A 23,355-nucleotide genomic window follows, 5' to 3' on the forward strand; every position below is an offset into this window, starting at 1 on the left:
CCCCCCCGTACCCTCCTCCTGTTGCCCCCCCGTACCCTCCTCCTGTTGCCCCCCCGTACCCTCCTCCTGTTGCCCCCCCCCGTACCCTCCTCCTGTTGCCCCCCCGTACCCTCCTCCTGTTGCCCCCCCGTACCCTCCTCTTGTTGCCCTCCCGTACCCTCCTCCTGTTGCCCCCCCGTACCCTCCTCTTGTTGCCCCCCCGTACCCTCCTCCTGTTGCCCCCCGTACCCTCCTCCTGTTGCCCCCCCCCGTACCCTCCTCCTGTTGCCCCCCCCCGTACCCTCCTCCTGTTGCCCCCCCGTACCCTCCTCTTGTTGCCCTCCCGTACCCTCCTCCTGTTGCCCCCCCGTACCCTCCTCCTGTTGCCCTCCCCTTGTATGATAAAAAAACAAAACAGGATTTTTCCGCTTTGCCACCAATTTCCCCGTTTCTTGTTTATGCCCACTCTGTCCTCGCTTTCACAATACAGCCCTCCTCCCCTTCACCCCCCCATTTACTGTGACTTGGCTCCACTTAATGACGGGGCTTACACCTGCTTACAGGATTAAATTAATTAGCACGAAACAGGGATTGGTGGTGACGGGGGGGAGGGGGCGAAGAAGAGGAAGAGGCGGGGGGTGGCAGAGGGAGGACAACAACAGGGGGTCAGGAGAAAAGTACAGCAGGAAGAAGGCACAATAAGGAGCGGGCCGCTTGGTGGCTGGTGCTGGGCCTCATGTTCTGCCGGATGCTGGGGGTGGTGGTGGTGGTGGTGGCGGGTGTAGGAGGGGGGGTGATGGCTTGTTTTCAGTGGAGGAAACGGGGTTGGCTAAAGAGACGGGGAGACTGTGGGCTGTTGGTCGGTGTGTTGCGGGGACTCCTGAACAATGTTTGGGTGTGCAGGGTCAGAGGTGACAGCCGCCATTGTGGGGACACGTCTGCACATCAGCTACTCTGCTTTAATGTTCCTCGTTCGTAGCTTCATCCGTCTGCTGTTGGAGGAAAACAGAAAGATAGAGTAGTAGTCTTTGCTCTTTCCCTTGTGAAATACGAAATAGTTTGATCCCTTCGGGACTAACCGAATGAAAGCTCTCTGCAGTTGAACTGCTCACTAGTGATTTCACAGTGAGGAAATTTTCCCTCCAGTTAATAAACTTTACCGATTACCCCGGACATTTTACAAGAAGAGACGACGGGCAATATCTGTAGAGCGTTTACTTTGATCTTTAACGTTAGATGGCCGTGTGTCTGGCCTCTCTGTTCAAGCTTTCGCTGTTCGCAGGTCACCTGGCGCCGCTCCCCCACGCACAATGGCTGCGATCACTCCGTTCTCCGCACGCCGATTGCCTCATTAACGTTGTGGTTCCCTTATAGCATTTGGGTTTTAATCCAAAATATTGCCAAATAGATGCTTTTGCTTTTTGCTTTGACACCAAATCCTCCACCATCGTCTTGTCTCCTGACTCCTGCTTGACTTCTGAGCTGAGACTCTGTACGGAGCAGACACTTCCACTTTCAGTCTGTAGCGTCCGTCGTCCGACTATGTGTTGATAACACGGCTCTGAGAGGCAAAAATTGAACTAAATGGGTTTTATTTCTATAAAAAAAGCAAAACGGCGGTGTGGGCGGTGGGAAAGTAATGTAATCGCCGTATGCCCGAACATTGTGTAACACCGGTAAACCACCAACTACTGCTCACGACTCATAGACATGATGAGGCGTCACAGTTAGACATGGCTGGTGCATCAAATGGGTCACACGCAAAAAACAATACAATGCAGAACAATAAAAATGTAGTTAGAGTTAGAGGTAGAGTTATACAAGAAAAAGACTGAATTAAAATTGAGCACTAGAAGAGATTATACTGTTGATTCAAGCATCACAGTACCATCAAGATTCCCTCTGATTTGCTTTGTAAATCCTCCTCTAGTAGCTCACATCTGACTAAATGATCATCCATCCGCCAAACGTCGCCCACTCTGCAGTCCGGACGTGATTGATACTGAGTCTTATGATATGTTCTTTATTTAGAGAGGAGTTTATGAAAATGTACAGGCCTCAGCTTTGCTTCTCCTCGGGCTGGGCTGTCCTCTGTCATCTGTCTCATTCCTCATGACCTCAGTCTCCTCTCCATCCCTCTATCTCTATCTCTGTCCCTCTCCAGCCGCTCGATGTGCGGTTCAGAAGGCTCGGATCCATCACGATAAGCGCTCACAGATGGGCTGCTCGGCCTGTCGTGCTAGCAGACTCCGCTGGTTTCAGAAGTTTGGGGTTGATGTTGCACTCCCTCCGTACGTCTGTTGACAGAAAGACAAACTATCTGTGTTGAATAGGGGATCTTCCTGGTGTCTGTCATCAGTGCCATTTAGGCGTAGAACTGGGGAAGAACTTTCTGGCAGTATTTTTAAAATGGGAGGCGTTTGGATAACTCTGGCAAAGACACAGAGTCGTCCTCACATGCAGGTTACAGCAACGCTCTGCAGGATTACATGTGTTCTACTCGTGCCTATCAATAGCCACATGTCCGGTCAGCGTCCTTGAACCTCGACCCGTTCCCTCGTTGTCATTCAGTCCGGATAAGAGACTTGTTGGCTGAATGCCAAATGTAATGCAAATGTTTCACACACAGACGCTCACAAAGGGACCTAGTTGATGACAGATGTGGTGTGGTCCGGCCCATTGCGTGGCAGTGGTCACTTCAATCCCTTCCATATGACAGTGATTAGGCCGGACGCACATAATGCTTGTAGATCCCTGCTCTGCCGACTGACACACACACACACACACACACACAAACCCCCAGCTTCCCTGGCTTAGCACATTCCGTACCTGTATTAACAAACAGCTAAGCTAATTGCTTTCCGTTATTAGCGTGCATTACAGAACACTGTCTTTGTGTTTTAGCCGTGCGCTAGCAGAGTAGGTGGATTGCAGCACAGTTGGACTGACTTTGAGGTGTGTGACTAACAGATTGGATAAGCAAACTATGCTCAGGAGCATTTCATATATGTACACTAATATGTAACAAAAGTTCATGTATATTTTCTTTTTCTTTTGTTTAAAATAAACCAGGCCTTCCAAAGTTAACGTGATAATAACGCTAATTTGTTTTAACGTCACTAATTTCTTTAACGCTTTAATGCAACAATGTTTAGGTTGTAGCAGGTTCAGTTATAAAGCTAGAATGAAGATACTGGCATTATATTAAACTAGAAAACTTAAAGAATCCATCGGTACCAACCATGTCATACTAGCTCGTCGTGAAGGAGGTTTAATAACGTTCCAAACATGCGCTAAATTTTGGCGAGGACAAACTGTTATGTCCATTTTCAAAGGGGTCCGTTGACCTCTGACCTCCAGATATGTGAATGAAAATGGGTTCTGGGCTGCAGTTTGCCATGTTATGATTTGAGCATATTGTTTTATGCTAAATGCAGTATCTGTGAGGGTTTCTGGACAATATCTGTCATTGTTTTGTGTTGTTAATTAATTTACAAATAATAAATATATACATACATTTGCATAAAGCAGCATATTTGTCCACTCCCATGTTGATAAGAGTATTAAACACTTGATAAATATCCCTTTAAGGTACATTATGAACAGATAAAAAATGTGCGATTAATCACGATGAACTATTTTAATCTATCGACAGCCCTAAAATAAATTTCTTGTGGTTCCTGAGAGTTGCACTTGTGGAGCAGGGTGGTGTGTTGGGGTCAGGGGGGCTTTGATTGCCTACAGGAGTGCTTGTGAGTCTGTTGGTGTGTGTGTGTGTGTGTGTGTGTGTGTGTGTCTGTGTGAGAGTTTACAGCTGTGACAGCCGGTGGCCTTGCCAAATCGGGCCTCGTGCTGCTGATAACACATTGACAAGATACTGGCAGACAGTGTTTTTGGATTGTCACAACAGCTCATTTCATCAAAAGGTGAAGAGCAGAGGCAGTAGAAAGCTGCAGAGGAGCAAGGTGAAACAGTTTACAGGGTTTATTTGTAGAATTTGTCGGAGGAATACAAATTCCCAGGACAACCTCATTTAGGAGGAAACCTTTGAATAATCTTAGTTAGGGTTGTACAGAAAAGGATCCTAGCTGATGTGACTAATGTTTGCCTCAGTACAGAGTGAAGCAGGTGAGGGATTTAGCAGGGATTTGGCAATAGGTGACACTGTAGTGGCCTGACTTTGCCTCATAAACTCTCTTAAATCGTGCCTTCTCTCTGTCTTCTTCTCTTTTAACTCATTTCTTCCCTCCTGCATCAGTCGGATCTCAGAGTCCAGAGTTTAGATGGTTCATTGGCGGCTCCTTCCCTATCCCCTGCCGAATGCAATCAGCAGACACCGCTGGTAATAACTTTCACTCATACACTTTTTCTCTCCTCTATCTTCTTGTCTTTGCCTCCCTCCTCCTTCCCTCTCTCTTTCTGTTTCACGTCCCCTACCCTACCTCCCTTTCCTCTGATTATATCCTGCCTACCTACCTACCTATACTCCGTTGGACAAAGGTGGGCCAGTGAATGGCCGGTCGCCCTGGCGTGATAAATCACATGCTCAAAATTAACTTTCATTCAGCAAACAGATTGTAAAAGGAAAGAAAAGGAGAGTAGGAAGGGGGGCCCCTGCTTCTTCAAGCTTTCCTGGAAGCCGTGATGACCGATGCAGGATGTAGAGGAGGAATCAGGTGCAACATGCAAGATTTACTTCACCTACGTACTCTTTTCCTGCTCCGTACACCTTCTTTTAGAGCACATAGCCTGTTGTTTATGTATTTATTAGGGCTGTCAGTGGATTAAAAACTTTAATTGCGATTGTCCAGTTAATCACACATCATTTTATCTCTTCAAAATGTACCTTAAAGGGAGATTTCTCAAGTATTTAATACTCTTATCAACATGGGAGTGGACAAATATGCGGCTTTATGCAAATGTATGTATATATTTATTACTGGAAATCAATTAACAACACAAAACAATGACAGATATTGTCCAGGAACCCTCTCAACATTGACTTGACTATGACTTGCCCCAAACTGCATGTGATTATCATAAAGTGGGCATGTCTGTAAAGGGGAGACTCGTGGGTACCCATAGAACCCATTTACATTCACATATCTGGAGGTCAGAGGTCAAGGGACCTCTTTGAAAATGGCCATGCCAATTTTTCCTCACCAAAATTCAGCATAAGTTTAGAGCGTTATTTAACCTCCTTCGCGACAAGCTAGTATGACATGGTTGGTACCGATGGATTCATCAGGTTTTTGAGTTTAATATGATACGATGATACTTAATATGATACTGACACCAGTATCTTCACACTAGCTTTAAAACTGAACCTGCTACAACTTAAAAATCGTAAGTTGCGTTAAAGAAACTAGTGCCGTTAAAAGGAATTTTCGTTACCACGTTATGGCGTTGACTTTGACTGCCCTAGTTTTTATTTTTGTATTTTTACTTGGACTGTGCATATTGACCAACATCTCCTAAAATGCGCTGTCAGGCGTTAAGGTTTGCCTCTCTGACACGGTCCAACTGGTGTCATTAAAACAACAAAAGTAAGAGGTGGCTGCCTCCAGAACTGCCTTTTGCCCCGGCCACCAGATAAATCGCACACTCAAATTTAGCATCAACGCAGGGGGCAAAAAAGACAAAAGCAACCAAGGGCCCAATGGCATCAAAGCGATTAGTGGCTGCCCAGGTAACCCCCCCCCAATCCGGCCCCACCCTCGTCCTCTCTCCTCTTATCAGGCTAATTGAAGACAAGCTCTTTGAGACGGACGCACAATGGGGCCAACGGTAGAGTGGCATTTGAGACTCGACGGGTGGACCGGAGAAAAGGAGATGCCGGGGTATTCTATAAGCACCCCCGCCCACCCCCTCTGTCTAAATCCCTTTCTCTGTCCTCCTTTTATCCCATGGCGTCTCATTCAGCGCCCTACTTGACATAGCTCGACCTCTGAACCCAGAGTTTATGAACTGAAGCAGCAGCTATTTATTTGGCGTGGAACTAATGTGTGGCCGCACCATTGTGCGGAGATTTGGAGCGATGTTAGCATTGTGTTGGAGTCGCTGTGTGCTTGGATAAGCTGGCGGTCAGCAGACCTGGGTGCTAATACCATCTCAAGACCGCTGACAACTGGGGTTGAATTGTCATCTGTCGGAAAACTAATAAAGTTATGGCAAAAGGACAAACCCAGACCTGTTTTTCAATAAGGGTTACTCCTCCAGGATTTTTTATGTTTCCAAATTCCAAGAGCATATCTTTCTATCTTTAGGTGGATGTACTTTAGGCATGTTGCAGGCAAGGAAAACATGCAAATAGGCACCTGCCTTTTTGAAAAGTGGAAAGCATTGCACCATTCTCTCACTTTGAGAGAAATGCGAGCCTCCGCCCGCTCAGTCAACAGCGGTAATCTTCATAAAAAGATCAGTCTTCATCATTCATAGTTCAAAGGTGAGATTGTCATATCCTCCTCTGGGACTATTTATCAAATCTCTCTGTGCTGCTTTTGAACCAAGTCAACTCTCTATCTATTAGTCTAGTCTGATAGCCTACGTCTTCACTAAATTCAACATTAAAAGATGCACTTTTTGCCACCCAGTCAGCTCTTTAACATAAAAAGGTGAAGCTCGGGGAATTTAAGTTTTATGCTTTGACACCAAGTTATCCTGACGGTGAGGTATTAGGATATTGACATTTGATTCCAATGTCAGTGCAAGTTTATGCTGACAAGAAGCTGCAGCAAATATCTTGAAACCTTAAATAGTTGCCTAAAACTTTACGAGAAATGGTAGAGGAAGCATTCAGATCCTTTACTCAAGTAGAAGTACTATTACCACCCTGTAAAAACACTCATGTTACTCATTGAAAATGTTGCTTGAGTAAAAGTATTTAATCAGGAAAATGTACTTAAAGTATTAAAAGTAAAAGTACTCAATGCAGAAAAATGCCCCCATGAGACTGTTATACTATTATACCATTAGATTATTATTATTACTCATGCATTAATGTAAAAGCAGGATTTTATTCTTGTAGTTGTGAGAGGATTATTTCCATTATGGATTAATATGCTGATTATTTTCTTCATTGTTTTGTCCAACCAACAGTCCCAAAAAAAACATGAAAATAATAAGAAATAGTTAAAAGTAAAACCAGCAAATCTCCAAAAAAATGACTAACAATTACCAAAGATGTGTCTCTCGTAGTAAAAACATTTCATACGTTTCCGGTGCAAAAATCATAATTTGCAAGCTGCCAGATAAATGTAGTAAAAAGTACATTATTTCCCTCTGAAATGTGGCGGAGTAGAAGTAGAGAGTGGCACAAAAAGAAAAGACTCGTTACATGTAGAGTAGTTGAGTGAACGTACTAAATGACACTCCATCTCTGCGTTGGAGGATATCCTTCGCTGTTTATAAGTCAAAGTCACAGATCAACAAGCCGCGGCCTGTCTATGTGCTACCTGCCTGTGTAGGTGTGTGTGTGTGTGTGTGTGTGTGTGAAGGGAACAGGTTAGGTTTTGAAGTGGGTTGCGTTGTTGCAGCCTCTGGAGGACGTGCAGCTCCGAGCAAACACGGAGCTCTGCTTAAACAAACAGGGGAGGACAGGAGAGCAAGACTAATGATGGGATCCACGCAGCTTACACACACATGTACGGACACACACACACACACACACTCGTACACAGATGCACGTATACACTCACAAAGTCACCGGAGCAAAGACGAGAGGAATTTGTCCCCGGAAGAGGAGTGGCGGAGATAGACAAGAGGATGAAAAGTCACATCCCATCTCTCCAAACGGGAAATATATTGTTCAAAATCCAAATGCATTAGTTTGATTATAGACTGTTTTTGGGTTGCAGATTTCAAATCTTTTTGGGTTTTATCAGTACTGTGTTTTTTAGGGCTGTGTCTACGATATGTATCATGATACAGGAGTTACGATTTAATATATCATGATATATTCCGATACTGTAAGCAAGATGATATATTGACGATATATATTAGAGTTCATATTTGTATGTAAACTGTTGTGGATCGATACAGTATCACAAAACGTAATATCCCGATACTCTATATATTTTCTCACACCCCTAATGCCATGTGCTCAGTGTAACCTGCGTCTGTGCGCGAGCGTGCGTCTGCACGTGCACGAGTCCTCGCCTGCCTGAGCGGCCCTGACGGCATTGTGCAGCCGAGTCCTTGACAGAAGTGAATTAATCAGACCCCTCTGGCCCATTTGTCTCTATTTGGAGGGCTAATTGGAAAAGAAGCAGGTGTTAATAGAGAGAGGAGAGAGCCACAGTAAGAGTGTGTGTATGAGCGTGTGTTTCTAGTGTGTGTGTGTGTGTGTGCATGCGTGTAATAGAAGTCTCAGAGCTAAGTTAACCAGACTTAATTAGGCTTGTTCAGGCTCCAGCCAACCTTACATCTCTCTCTCTCCTTATCTGAGGTGAAGGCGATACAGCGGGCGTGAGATGGAGGGATGTGGGGGGAGGAATAGAAGACTGCAGTCAGGCCTCTGACTAAAGCTAAAGCTTGAGCATGTCCACACAGATGCTGCAGCAAACCTACACAACCACACAAAAGTTGAATTTGTGATGCCGCATGCTGTTTAGAGTGGGCACGGTGTGATGGATGTCTAGAGGATGGGAAACGGCGCTCTCTCTCCTCTCTCTGCAGATATTTACCTCCACCGCTGCCGTCTGGGATTGTTTGTTTGAGATGCTCAATTGCGAGTGTGTGGCGGGCCTGCGTCCCGTCCTGCGGGTAGCCAGCGATAAAGTTTGAACCTGTTTGGAAGCTCAATCAAAGGCCCCACTGGCTCGTTAGCTCCCTGCATATTTAGCCGTCTAAGTGATGTCAGCAAGTTTTAATGGACGGCAGCTTTTCTCAATTACGCAGGAGGGAGGCAAGCAAACTGTATCCAGTGCTGTATGTGTGTGTGTGTGTTTGATGTGGTGTTTACTCAGTTGAAAGCTGTCTCCTGTGTGGTCTCTCCACAGAGTTATCCCCCTCCAGATCACACACACGCTCACCTGAGGCAGCGCATGTGTGTTTGTTGTGCGCGACCGTGTGTGTGCATGGAGACGAGTAGGTGTAAGCTCAGCACGTGACGCATCTTTATGAATTTTTTGGGGCTCACCGATGTCCGGTACACACACACACACACACACACACACACACACACACACACACACACATATATATACAGAGATTCAAGACATAAACATACAACAAAATCTTCCATAATATTTAGATATTTCCCTATATATGCACACAACTCCAGACATGTGCACCCCCGTGTGTATATATACACACCAAGACACATTGTTCTTGCTTCTTTCCGCCTGGCTTCATATCTGTTTTCGTTTCAGTCTCACACACACTCAAGAGTCCGAGCAACTTTAGTGCTTCGTCAGTCCGACAACCAATCCCCCATCCATCCATCCCTCCATCCATCCATCCATCCATCTATCCATCCATCCATCCATCTATCCATCCATCCATCCATCCATCCATCCATCCATCCATCCATCCATCCATCCATCCATCCATCCATCCATCCATCCATCCATCCATCCATCCATCCATCCATCCATTATCCATCCATCCATCTATCTTTATTTATTCCCAACTATACATTCTAAAGGCCGTTACACATCGGGGGCGTGACAAATAAACGACACGAAAATGCAAAGCACTCGCCTGCAAAAATTATATATCTAGAGCTTTTATTGTGAAAGGTAGGAACGGAAGGAGTGGGTCTGGTCTGCGCTGCCTATGTCAAAGTTGAAAGGAGTAATAAAGTTTGCCGTCCCGGTTTGGACTACGGAGCCTCCGTGTTGTTGTTTCATAAATATAGACACACCAACAAAAACTCAGAAAAACGACCTTGTTCCAAACAAAATAACATTGCTTTTTTACCGCTTAATATTCACGTTCTGTGTGAAAGTACTCAAGACAAAAACAACGGTTCAAAAGATATATATATATATTCACATGTGAACTAATCGCACAAAGAAAAAAAAAATAAACCTTGTTTGTAAAGAGCTTAAGTCAGACCAGCACACGATCGCCAAACTCACATAAACACTGTACTCTTACCACGTCAGCGCAGTTCTAGTCTCAGTGAAAGTGAGCTTTAAAAGGGACATAACGTGCACATTTCCAGGTTCATACTTATATTTTGGGTTTCTACTAGAACGTGTTTTCATGCTTTAATGTTCAAAACACATTCTTTCACATCATACTGCCTGTTTGAATATATCTGAATTCACCCTCTGTCTGAAACGCTCCGTTTCAGCGCCTGTCTCTTTAAGATTATCTCCAGAAAAAGTCCAGTCTGCTCTGATTGGCTTGCGAGAAAAATATGGCGCAATTACGTTGCTTTTGGCTATGTAATATTCACATTCTGTATGAAAGTACTCATGACAAAAACAACAGTTCGATAAAATGAAATGAATCGCCCCCAGTGTGTAAAGGCCTTTAATCATTCATTCATGTATCTCCCACATATCTCTCATCATCGTTGTTTCTCCCTGCTTCCTCTCTCCATCTCTTCATTCCTCCCTTCTCTGTCTGCCAAAGTTTCTCACAGCGACTTTTCATCAACACAAACAAATCAGCAATCAGTTGAACGCAGGCAGTACTTCACTGAGAGGAGTGGAGAAAGCTGTGAAGCAGAAGTGTTCTGTTTATTTACGTGTGTTATTATTTATCTGAGCAAAGTTTGATCTGCAATGTTCAAAGCTCATATGTGTGTGTTTATGTGTGTGTGTGTGTGTGTGTGTGTGTGTGTTAAAGGGTGTGCTAATGTGGCAAAATATGCATCTATGTGAACACTCTGCCCTCCTGAACCTGGGATGCCCCCTGACACACACACACACACACACACACACACACACACACACACACACACACACACACACAGCAGTCAGAGGTGGGATGGCTGCAGGCGGGGAGGCAGGTCGGCAGCGATTAGAGGGGCTGTGTGTGTAATGGTTGCCATGTGCGGACCCATCTCATCCACCATTACACACACACGCACACGGCGCCCACCTCCCGAATCCCCTCCAAGATACCGTACACTTTTAAAAACATTAGCCACTAATGCTTTAATGCCCTCGCGTCGACGTGGGGTTTGACTGGAGCTAAAATGGCAGACGCAGAGGAATGCTGGCTCGTGTTTGCTTAGTGTACGAGGAAGGGCTCCGGCTTAACTTCTGATTCAAACACGATGGAGCCTCGGCTGCAACGCTCCTCAAAAAACATGGACGCATTAAACACAACAATGACTTGTTTATCTTTTACTTTTTGTAATTACTTGTTGTGTCATACATTTCCATTTGCACATACGCATAAGCAGCATTTTCCTCGGTGTGGATCGTTAATCACAGGCTTCCATGCAAAATGCCGACCGGTGTGGATATTTACATGAGAATGGCGGGGCCATGCTGCCGAGCCAGTAATGACTAACGAACGCTGGGCATGGCTAGTGGCCTGTCTCTGGAGCGTGCCAGGTGTTTGTTCCAGGCCAGGCTGCATGAAAAGCAGCGCCTGACCTTGGGACGGCTGGGTGAAACCCGAGTTGCCTCTACCACGTCTAAATGTCGGGCACCTGACAACGCCTGAAGCTCCTCCCCCTCTGCTGCTCCCTCTCTGTTTGTTCGCTCTTTCTCTCCTCTCTACCTGTCGTTCCGCCCACCGTGATGTCAAAGACAGAACATAAAAAAAAAAAAAAGTGGGAAAGTACCAGGACCCTCCTCCTGCGTCTCCTCCTGCGTCTCCTCCCCTCGTCTCCTCCCACCTCCACCGCATGCACATACAGAACCTTTGGCCATTGGACGCTGAACAGCTTCCTTGTCTGTGAGCTCGCTGAATGTAAACACAACCAGAGAGGGCGCAAAAACAAAAGTGTTATTGCGAAGGATTCATTGTGTCAACATCTTAGCTGCTGAGCTCCAGAAGGGGAGAAGGGGGCACAGTCTAGACTATTTACTGACAAAGGGAGCGTTTTACAAGGGACTTATTTAATGTACACTTCACCTTCACATGCACCCGCTTCACTAATCAGCAAAAGCAACATGTTTGTCACGGAAGGGTGATGAGATTCTCCCCTTAGGTTTCTTACAGTGATGTCGCTGTGTGGATGTGTCACGTTCACAAGAACAGGTATGAAAAAACACCCCAAGAGTTAGTTAGGAGGGCAGGAAATTAGATGTAGAAACAAGGTGTTAATGTTAGCCCCTGTGAATATTGGCATTGAGGAGTTAAAGTCCAAGCCTTTCAGGTGTCCCTTCAGCTAAACATTGTTGATCTGTTTCCCCTACGTCGGCTGCTTCGGGGCGGCGGATGGGCTTCATTCCTCCACCACCAAATTCTGTTCTCAATTTTAACACTTTAAAGTTTCTTACGTTTTTTTTTTATATATTTATCAGATATTTTTCCAAATGTCTATCAGTTACTTTTCCTCATGAACCACTCTTCACATCGGCATACATTAGATCCATCACACAAACTTATTTAAGAAGAAAATACGGCAATTTTAAAGCTGGTTTGTCTGTTACTCCTGTTATTTCCTTCTTCCAAAACCGTGGTGAAGAACACCATGCAGGAGTTGAGTTGTCATTAAAACTAAATTATGAGTTACACATTAAGAGCACACATTACATCCTAAATTACCATATGACCAATGCTGACATTTGCTATTATTTTATTTAGTCTTAGTCCTGTGTCAAATGTCCTTGTTAGTTTTTATCATATTTAGTCAACTTCATTCTGTTTTTTAGTCAACTTTTAGTTTACTAAAATCTAATAACTTTAGTTTTAGTCATTGAAACTGTTGACATTTTAGTCTTATTTTAGTCATAGTCATCAGATTATATTGAACATTTCAGTCAATCTATTCGAGCCGATCTATCACCTCGTTTCTCTCTCCCAAGTCCAGCTGTCATTGTTAACTCTACTGCATTTAAAAAAAAAAAAAACAGTCTAATATTTTGTCTTTTTTTGTGAACAAAAATAAAGAGAGATTTGGTGAAGTTTTTTTTTTTTAAACTATATTTTAGTCTCGTCTGTCTTCATCAACAATATTGCATGTTGATACAGTGACAGTTAGCGTCTCTTCATGGTCTCGGTGATGGAATGAAAGGTTGTTGACGAACATATTTAGTCATAGTTTTCATTAATCAAATTAACACTGGACTGACGAGCAAAGTTGCATATAAAAGAATATTGTTTTAAACGGAGTCACATAAAATGCACCGGGGCTGCGTTACATCACTTCCACCAAACTTCACGGAGAACAATGAGGGCAACACCGATCTATTTGAACCGAATATTCTCTGGTGTAGCTCAGCTAATAATACTGAATCCATCCGCACGTTGGCGTGTCGTTCACTACCAAACCTGTCTGTGACTGGTACCGTCAACGTTATCTTCACTTCACCTGCGGCTGCAGAATGAATATAGGGGAAACACTGTGTAGCACAAACTGAATGCTTTTCTTGAACTTGTTCCTGGAAGTCAGGGCAGTGAGAGAGACATCTGTATACCCCACCTGACCTACGACACACACACACACACACACACACACACACACACACACACCAGAATGAGTAAGATATGGAGAGAACCACCTCAAAAAAAATTTCATTATCAGCTCTGCATGTTTTTAGCTCTCAGCTGCACTGTGAAAAGTAATTGTTTCTTAGTTCTTGATTTAGGGAAATGGCTGATAATGAGACCGCCGGTCACTTTGCACTTGATTGCAATTAGCAAAATCAGATGGAGGTTAGTAGAGACATTACAGGCTGCTCGGCCCGTTTGTCAATAGAATAGACCGACTTCTCCTGTAGGCTGCCTCCTGTCGTTGAACACACTGCTGTGTTTACATTTGAAACCAATTAGCTAGCACACCTAGAGTTAAAACCACCATACCATTTCATTTTCATTCACATATTTTGAAGTCGGAGGTCAAGGGACCCCTTTGAAAATGGTTTGTTGTTCAGTTTTTCAAATGTAGTGTAAGTGTGGAGCCTTATTTAGCCTCCTTTGCAACAAGCTAGTACGACATGGTTGGTACCAATGGATTCCTTATGTGTTCTAGTTTCATATGATGCCACTATCTTCATTCTCCCTTTAAAACTGCGCCCGCTAGCAACCGAAATAACCAACCATAACCTTAATATTTGCTCAGAGTTTAATGGGCTGCTGTTCCCTGCAGTGGATCCTTCAGATTTTCCGCAGCGTAACTTTTGATATGTTTACTGGATGAACTTCTCACCTCTCTTCTGATCTTTCCTCAGTTTGCTTTAATCTATCACACTGTGAACCTTTCGCCTTTAAACATTGACCAAAGCAGGGATCAACTTGATCAATACGGAACGAGCGCTCTCTCTCTCTCTCTCTCTCTCTCTCTCTCTCTCTCTCTCTCTTTCTTTCTCTCTCTCCCTCCTTATTTGTTTTGTTTCTCTCTCTCAGTCTCTCTCCTTCACACTTGACTTGTCCCCCCCGGTGTACAGCAGATTAATAATGCTAGTTCTTTCACCATTCAGTGGAATGCAGGAGGAGAGTTGTATAGAGGTCCTTAATGAACTGGGTGGCCAGTGTTGGCCTCAACACCAATTAACACAGCTTTTAATTATGGCTCTAATCAGAGCAGCTGATGGCGAGAGCCCCTGCAACCCTGAATACAAGCGCCCTGCTGAGCCCTGCAGACGCACACGAGCACATGCACACACTTCGACTGCTGAAATACAAAAAAAAAAAAGGTTGTGTGTTCATTTCAAGAATGGCTCGTTCCTTATGCCGGGTTCATATTACACCAGAATCAAGACTATTTTCGGCTTGATTCCCGACAACAGTCAGCAAAGTCCAGATTGTTTGATGGTTCTAAAGATTATCTTTCTGCTCGGAAGTCCACCATGGCCGCACCGATTTCTGTTGTGTGTGGGGAACCCCGAGGACAGCCGATGACGCGGTCACGTGGGAAAGAACGATAGCCAATAGAGAACCAAGCTGGCCTACGCTCAAGGACAGCCACCGCCGTCATGGCGGCCGCGGCTAATGCATGAGCTAACGCTAAACGTGAAGCATAAAGTAGAAGTAAGATGGAGCTCCGATATGGAGGACCAACTCGTTGATTTGTGACAACAGCAACGTGAGTGTTTATTTAACGTGTCTCCATGACTTCATCCATCCATCCTTCGTGAATTTTCAGTGCAAAGTAAAAACTAACATCACTAATTCTTCCTACCCGTCGTCCGCTATGTTTGTTTACACTAAAGTCACGATGATCGCGAGAGATTTTTTGTAGTCAGGACTTTTGTTCATAAATGAATCTGTTAGTGTGTGGTTGTGCTGTTTGGGCCAAATCATTGCTCACCACACACTATAGAAAGAAAACTGTTAAATCTAACGTAACATGTCGTGATGTGTGGGCTCTCTCACATTTTCAACATCTGTTAAGATTTGAAACATCTTTTAGTGTGGAGCTTTTATCCTGCATCCCTCCTCATTTATCTCCAACTCTCCTTGTTTTATTGTTGACCTTGGACCTGTGTGATCCAGCTAAAGAGGGTTGAAAACATATCGGGGGCCCCGAAATAGCCCAAACACTTTTTATTTAGAATCTGTAAGGCGGCGAGCGAAGGGTACGCTGCCCCCATCCAAAAACATGAAGCAACAGGAAGAGAATGTCTACTGGAGTCGTCTGCCAACTTCCCAAGCTGAGGGAGAAATTGGTATTTTTATTACGAAGAGAGGGCGCTGACTGTTTGACTTAGAGCTCAGAGAAAAGTTCATTTCTGTTACAGTTTAAAGACAGAGGCGACATGCAGAGGTAATAAATAAAGAGGTCGGTTATTAACGTGATTCTCTCAACATTAAGCACTATGTTGTCTTAGTTTGATTTCACTTTCAGTGTTTCAGCAGCTGTCTGAGGAGGCGAGCGGCTGCCAGATACAGCGCTTGATTCTAGTAACACGGATGGAAGCAAAGCTCTTGAGAGTGTAAGAGCTGTTCTGGAATCAGTTTGACTTCTTTTGGATTAGACTCTCAGCAGGGCCTGGAAGAAAGGAGGCGACCGAGATCAGCAAACCTTCACGCTTCTCGGGGGAATATTACAGGAGAATATGTCATATTTGGCGAAGACGAGAAAACAAGTAGTAACCGCTGCCTTCTCCCATATGCGTTTGATTTAACACAAGAGTTATGCATATACTGTAATACTGGAGCACACAGCGTGGTTAAGTGGTGGAGTATAAAACGTTAAAGCCGGAGGAGGTGAAACTTTTTTATCATGCTTCCTATTGAACTACAGAAAGTTTACTAAAGTCGGGTTTCCACCAAAAGTTACTGGGACTTTTAGACCCTGGAACTACTTTTCTAGAAACTAAAAGGTTCCTTCAGCCCACTATTGTCTGCGTTTCCACCGTGGTCTAAATACCTGCGAATATTAGGCAAATTAGTCTTCTGACGTATGAAGAAGCAACCTGACATGACTCTGCAGCCTGCAGGTCAGTGTGTCTGTTTCATCTAGAAACACGTTGGAATCAAATAAACATGAGGTTTTGTTTCACTGCGACGATATTTACTGCTTTATAGTATTCACTGATGCACGTTGGATGTAATGAATGAAATGCAGCAGAGGAAAATGAATCCAAGAGCGTCTTTCTCCACAGTAAATCATCTATTGATGGTTATTTATTTGTGCTTTAGAATGTAAGCACCATGAAACAATCAGAAATGAACTTTTCTCTCTCTAATTCAGCGCCGCTGTGTGTGTATTTTACCAATCATCGACGGTCATCCCTGCAAACTCCACCCCAAAAGTTCTGGTGCTTTCAGAAAGTACTACCCCTGACCAGGGGCCTTTTTGGGGGGGTAAAAAAGCCCTGTAAAATGGAACTTAATTTAGATCCTGATCCGGTTGAAACACAATGACTTCCTCAAAAGGTTCCTAGTTCCGGGGGAAAGTTCCTGCGGTGGAAACGGGGCTTAGGAGTTGTGAGAAAGTCGATGTATTCCTTCTCAGGCGTGGATACTACATGAGCAGCCATCTTTCACCATCTAGTATGTTACAGGTCATGATGCTGAGAGGGTCAGGATAACCAAGGTCACGTGGCTCAATTATTTCATCACCGAAAAGGCCTGAAATGTGAGCGTTCCTTAGCAACCTGACCCTGTGTGTGTGTGTTTGGTTTTTCCTGCATTGTAAGCTGTCTATCTGTGTATGTGTGCATGTGTTTGTGTGTATGTTTTGTGAAATGATGCCATATAAGGCCTCAGATCAAAAGCTCACTTAGAGGAGTCGAAGAAGAGAGAAACAGCGCTGAGTCTCGTTTCCACCTGAGATCTCTAAGCATCCCCGCCATTTCTTTCTTCTTCTTTCTGTGATTCCTTTATTCTCCGTCCTCACTATTTTCATCTCCATCTCTTTCTTTCGACGGTTTCTTTTTGCATATTCGCCGAGAATTGTTAGCAAAGCTCACCTACTGTTTCTAATCAGCTGCCTTTGTAGAGAGGCGCAGTGCCCCAATACCAGAGAACGGCTCACACTGGCAACACACAGGGACAAAAAACACGTTTGGAACATTTAGAAGAATGCCTTTTCCCTATCCTCGCCTTTTCTATCTCACTTCGTCTCAACACTGGCACAGATATATACGTAGATACACACGTACAATCTTGTGCACATACAGACGGCGAGATAGCACAGCAGACAGAGCGGCATTAAGAATGACAAACAGAGGAAGACAGATAGTCAGGTAGACGGACAGAGAGAGACGCAGAGCCCAGAAAATGACCCTCTTTAAAGCCTGTTAGAAATCACAGCCGTCAGCACACTCGGAGCTGGCATGGCACGCTGTCGGGAAACAGCCCGTCCGTCTCTCCGTTCTCAAAAGCAGCCCTTCTTCTTCTCTCTCTCTCTTTTCCCTGGTTGTACTTCCTGTAACCCTGGCAGCCTTTATTCCTTTCACTGAGAGAATCGGTTTGTAGTTGCGATGCAGCTCCCAGTGCATTGTCTGGCTTTAGTGTCTGTGATCGCTTTTCATGCCGTAAACAGGGAAGGAGATTGATCTGGATTCTGTGCAACCGTCTTCTTCTTCTTCTTCTTCACCTTTAGTTAAAATGATGATTTAAAATGTGTATTGTTTCCGTATATTAGTAGTTGGTTTGTTTGTGAGAGATGGATAGAAATAGTCAGTTTTATTTGTATAAATGAAAAGTTTGTCTCAAAGGCTTCACAATCTGTCGATAATGAAACCCTCTATACTTAGATAATTGATTCAGATAAGAAAAAAACAGGAGGAGGAATCCCTCTTCCAGACAGAAAAAAATGCAATAGATGCTGTACAGCCCAAATGAAAGTAGCAGCGGTAGAATTACAATATCAAGTCAACAGCTTTAATATTAAAGGTCCTATATTCGGCTAATTTTCAGTTTCATACAGACTAGACTCAGACTAGAACATATTTACATGCTTAATGTTAAAAAAAATCGTTATTTCCCTCAAACTGTCTGCCTGAATATAACTGTATTTACCATCCGTCTGAAACGCTCCGTTTTAGCACATTTCAACGGATTTGCGTTGCCTGGCAACAGCTTGGGTCCATGTTTACTTCCTGTCAAGTTGAGGTCATTCACATACACCGCAACCAGGAAATACACTGGGACACATTTAGAATGTTTACGTTTAAAACCGTGAAATGGTCTAAATATTGTATATTTGTGACATCACAAAGTTACAGAAATCCTGACAGCTTGTTTCAAAGGCACAGTTTCTGAATACGGGCTTTGTGTGTATTTCTCCATGAATTGAGCAATTTTTCACTTTCACAGTATTTATATAGCACTTCAACCTGCTTTATAATAAAAAAAGACATTTAACAATATGGGACTTTTAAGTAAATATTAATACTTTGATACCAAGTTAATGCCAAAATTCTGAAAACCCCTCCACCCCTTCTCCAGCTTCCTTATTGAGCTAAACATATACAGTACTCTAATACATTTTCCTAAACTTGTCTAAATACATTAATTATTACCTTTTATCTGTCATACAAAATATGAATTAATTACTGATATAATTATCCTTATCAAAATATAAATTAATCATCAATCAAGAATACCAATTCATTACTTATAATGTATCTTAATCAAAATACAAATGCATTACTTAGATATCTATCTTTATCATGCATAAAGTATAATGTAGTATTTAGTAAACATTAAGTGTAGCTAGCTAATATAGAAGATGTTTATTAGAAGGCAACAAATGAGGAAACATATTAGAAGATATTTGTTGAGTCTCTATACAAATAGAGTTTGTTGATTTCAAAGTGGTCCTGATCTTTTCATCACCTGCTGCGTTTCATTATATCAGCCTGTAAGTCTACGAGGCCCTGATGCTGACACCACACACACACACACACACACACACACACACACACACACACCTAACCTAATTAAAATGGCCTGGTTAAGCACCATGCGTCAGGGCCTAGCAGGGGTAGGTGTTAGGCATGTGGAGGAGGTGGAGGCGGTGGGGGGGCGCACAAATCTCAACTTAAACGCAAAGAGATTAGACAACTTTTGCAAGATATTAGCCGGACAAAAATGAGAAAAATGTCCCTAAGCCTCTTGTACAAGCGCTGGACCTCGTCAGACAAGGCCTGCTTTTGTTTCACATGCAGAGGCATGGGGCAGTGTGTGATTAGTGTGTGTGTGTGTGTGTGTGTGTGATGGCGGAGAGTCATCAGGCCTGTGGTGTGCAGGATGAGGGGACAAGACTGATCCAGGCCTGTGTGTGTGTGTGTGTGTGTGTGTGTGTGTGTGTGTGTGTGTGTGTGTGTGGTGCTGGTATTAGCAGCCAGATTATGGTCTGGTCCCACCTTCCACCCATGTGCCACAAAACTGAGTGAGAGAGAGAGAGACTGATGAAATGATAGATGATAGAAGGAGATTGATAGAGATGGAAAAACAGATGAATGAATTAAGCTGTTTTCATTATGTGACACCTCTATTAATAATCCTAATAATCAGTTTGAACAGTGACACATGTTTATAGTGAGGATTTGCAATCTAAACACACGTGCACAACTTGGCCAAATTCAGAGAGATGCAGTGACAATGTAGGCTGTAGACTTCATGTTCTGATTAGCATCTATTAATCACAATAAACCCATAGGCTCAGTCTGCGTTATAGTTCACTGAACCCCCTCGAATTGCATCTTATATTTCTTTTAATAATAACGTAGAACTAATAATGTATTATAATGATGAATAATATCGACCTTGATGTGTGTTCTTGACAGAATAACAAACCAACAAGATAAGAAGATAGATTTGTTTTCTTTTTATTTACTCATAGCCTGAAAACATCGGACGCTCTCTGTTAAATATGCACTTCTGTTAAGTGTTGTAAACGAAAAAACCTGACTAGAGACGTAACCACTTAAAAGATGGGTGAGTAGTACTCACTCTCTTCTGACATTTGTGTTTTTTTTAAACAGAAAACACAGCTTTTTTACTGCGATATTTACTGAAAATGACAAACAGTACAGCCAACAGTAGTCTCAGTAAACTTTCAGGCGATCTCCTTCCAGCCTGCTGTCACCTTATTTAGGTGTTTCTAGTGAAATGAGGAGGTATCGTATCAGATAACTCCTCAATTCAACTTCGTGAATCAGCCGTTCCTCGTCCGTTGCGACGGGAATAAATAGAAACAGGGCGTCCGACAAATGTTCAGCTCAAAACGGCAAACTGTGCAGCGCTTTTTGTAACGTTGTCAGAAATGGCAGAGGCCTTGGAAGTTAATTTCTTTGGTGCATAATAAGTGAATATATTGTAATTTTAGTTGTATATTGTTTTTCTTCATAATTTTATAATATGTCTGAGGAAACTGTTGATATTCCCAACGGCCTCATCTTTTTCCTCTGACATTATGCTTTTGCATTTCCTGCATCATGTTACCTACTTGCTACCTACTTGTTAGCTTCTGTGGCTTTGAGATGCCGACAGTAAAGTTAATTACCTTTCACAATAAAAGCCCTAGACATATGATATATGTATATGTACATATATATGATAGTCGCACATTTTCGTGTCATTTATTCGTCACGCCCCCGGTGTGTGAAGGCCTTTATAAAAAGGTTTTCAGGATTATTTTCAAAAAATGAAACTTAGAGCAATGATGATGAGCAGATGTTGGTTGTGATGGGCTGTTTGTAACCCCTGGCAACAAAAAGGTCTCCAAATTTCCAGCTACATTTTTATAAAGTAACTAATGGTTTGTGAAATCAGGGTTTAATGGTGTTACAGTTACATTATTAGAGCAGATGGGACAAACAGGGCGGCCACCCACAAGGCCAACTCTAACCATCTCCAGTGGAGGTGAAAGGTATGCAGCATGAGAGATGAAAACATCACCCTCCCATCTGACTTACTGAACCTACAACACCGACATAACAAGTTGCTGTTTGACCTGGACGACTGCTTATTATCAACATTTGTAGTTAATTCATTAATTTTCTTCTGTCTCTGCCCATGTATGTGCATGGAGACGTGCAGTCATGTTGGACGTATCGTGGACACACAGTGAGTGTCCTCGGCTGTTGTTTTTGCGGAGCTCCAGAGACAAAGAGAGAGATAGGGAGGAAGAGAAGAGGGGTGTTTGATGAAAAGCCCTCTCTGCGTGATAAGGAGAGCCACCAGAGTCCCTGGTGTGTGACAAGGCCTGGCCCCTGTCATCACAGAGCTCCTGTTGTGGCTGAGACCCTCTAAACCCCCGTCCTCCCAGAGAGAGAGAGGTGGGGAGACGGTCAGACAGACAGAAAGAGAGAGTCCAGACAGAGGCCATGTGAGTGTGTGTCATATGGAACAGATTTAGTGCTAATGACCCCTCATCCACTCGCTCTGTGCCCACCCTCTGCCACCCACACCCCCACCTCCGCATCACTCCGTCCTGGCCAGTATCATCCCTTCATGAGGAATGCTTGTCTGTTCCAGCTCCAATGTCCCATGGCTTCACCCACCCGAGCACCCATTCACCCTTCCCTCCTGGTCACTTCCTGCCAGAGCTTGTACATGAAACTTGACACTCGGACTCGAGTCGGACTTGAGTCACAAAAACTGAGCACCTCGAGGGCTGTGACATTTGATTTGAGTTTAAAAGCAAGTCATGTTAGATCAGGAACAGGTTTGTGCCAATTAGTCAATTCAATTATGAAATGTTTTCTAATTCCAGTTTCTTAAACGTGAGGATCTGCTGTTTTTCTCAGATTTTTCATAATTGTCAATTTAATACCTTTTTAGTTTTATGTCAAACTAAATAAACGGTAATGCTTTATATTAAGGTTCCGTAATAAGCGCTAGTTAATAGGTAATTAGGCCCTTATAAGTCCATATAAGACACTTATTAACATTAGTGTGTGTTAATTAGACTATCTAAGTGTTAATGAGAGCATTATAAACACGTTAATTGTTAGATTATAAGACATTAATAACTTATTAAGAGTTTATAGACTGCTTAAGAATGTTAAAAGCCTTATGAGTTTCTTATAGTTGTTTATAATGGCATTACAAACACATCGATTGAGTTTAAGTTACTTATTGTGTCATTGTTAAAACTTTACTAACATTTTTTGTTGCTTTATTAAAGTGTCAGTAGTCAGTATATCTTTGGAATCATTGGGTAAAAATCACATAATAACCTTTCAGCATATTGTAATTCAAGTGTTCTGAGAGAAAACTAGACTTCTGCTCCTCATGGCTCTGTTTTCAGGCTTTAAAACATCTAGCCCGTGACGGAAGACTTTGACCAATCACAGGTCATTTCATTGAGAGAGCGTTCCTATTGGCTGTGCTCCGGTCATGTGACTTGGCGTTCCTTCACCAGATTTCACAATGGCGGCGGCGTCACAAACTTTCTCATTTTACAGCTAAACAGTACACTACAAGATGATTCTGAGAACATCTGAGGAGAGAAATAGACATTAACGTAACAGATTAATGATTCATATTTGATCAGCGCTGCCTAGTTTGACCGTTTGGTCGGAGTAAGCCAGTGATTGACAGCCGGCTCTCATAGACGGCAGCTGGACAGCAGACCTCAGATCAGCTCTTACTGCTTGTTTTCCTCCGGTCTGTGAAATCTTGCAGATGCCGTTAGGAGCACCGGAGGACACAGAGGAACATGATTTTTTCCAGGTTACCTGTTTCATGTACTGTCACCATATAGTGACCGTTTTATAAAAATAACTTTTTTAATCATATTTGCTCCAATCTTGCCTACTTCAGCTTTAACATTAATACATACTTTATTATGCATTTATTAGCAGTTAACTATGCTATTTAGTATGTAGTGGCTCTGACACA

At 43.2% G+C, this 23,355-nt stretch overlaps 1 protein-coding gene across 5 annotated transcripts in view; it reads left to right on the top strand.

The window, feature by feature from the left end:
- The window catches only part of prdm16 (PR domain containing 16), a 339,983-nt gene that overhangs the window by 125,210 nt on the left and 191,418 nt on the right, over positions 1 to 23,355 (top strand). The gene's annotated exons all lie outside the window — the stretch shown is intronic.

The sequence above is a fragment of the Sebastes fasciatus genome, chromosome 8, assembly GCF_043250625.1.
Source record: "Sebastes fasciatus isolate fSebFas1 chromosome 8, fSebFas1.pri, whole genome shotgun sequence".
Classification (NCBI taxonomy): domain Eukaryota; kingdom Metazoa; phylum Chordata; class Actinopteri; order Perciformes; family Sebastidae; genus Sebastes; species Sebastes fasciatus.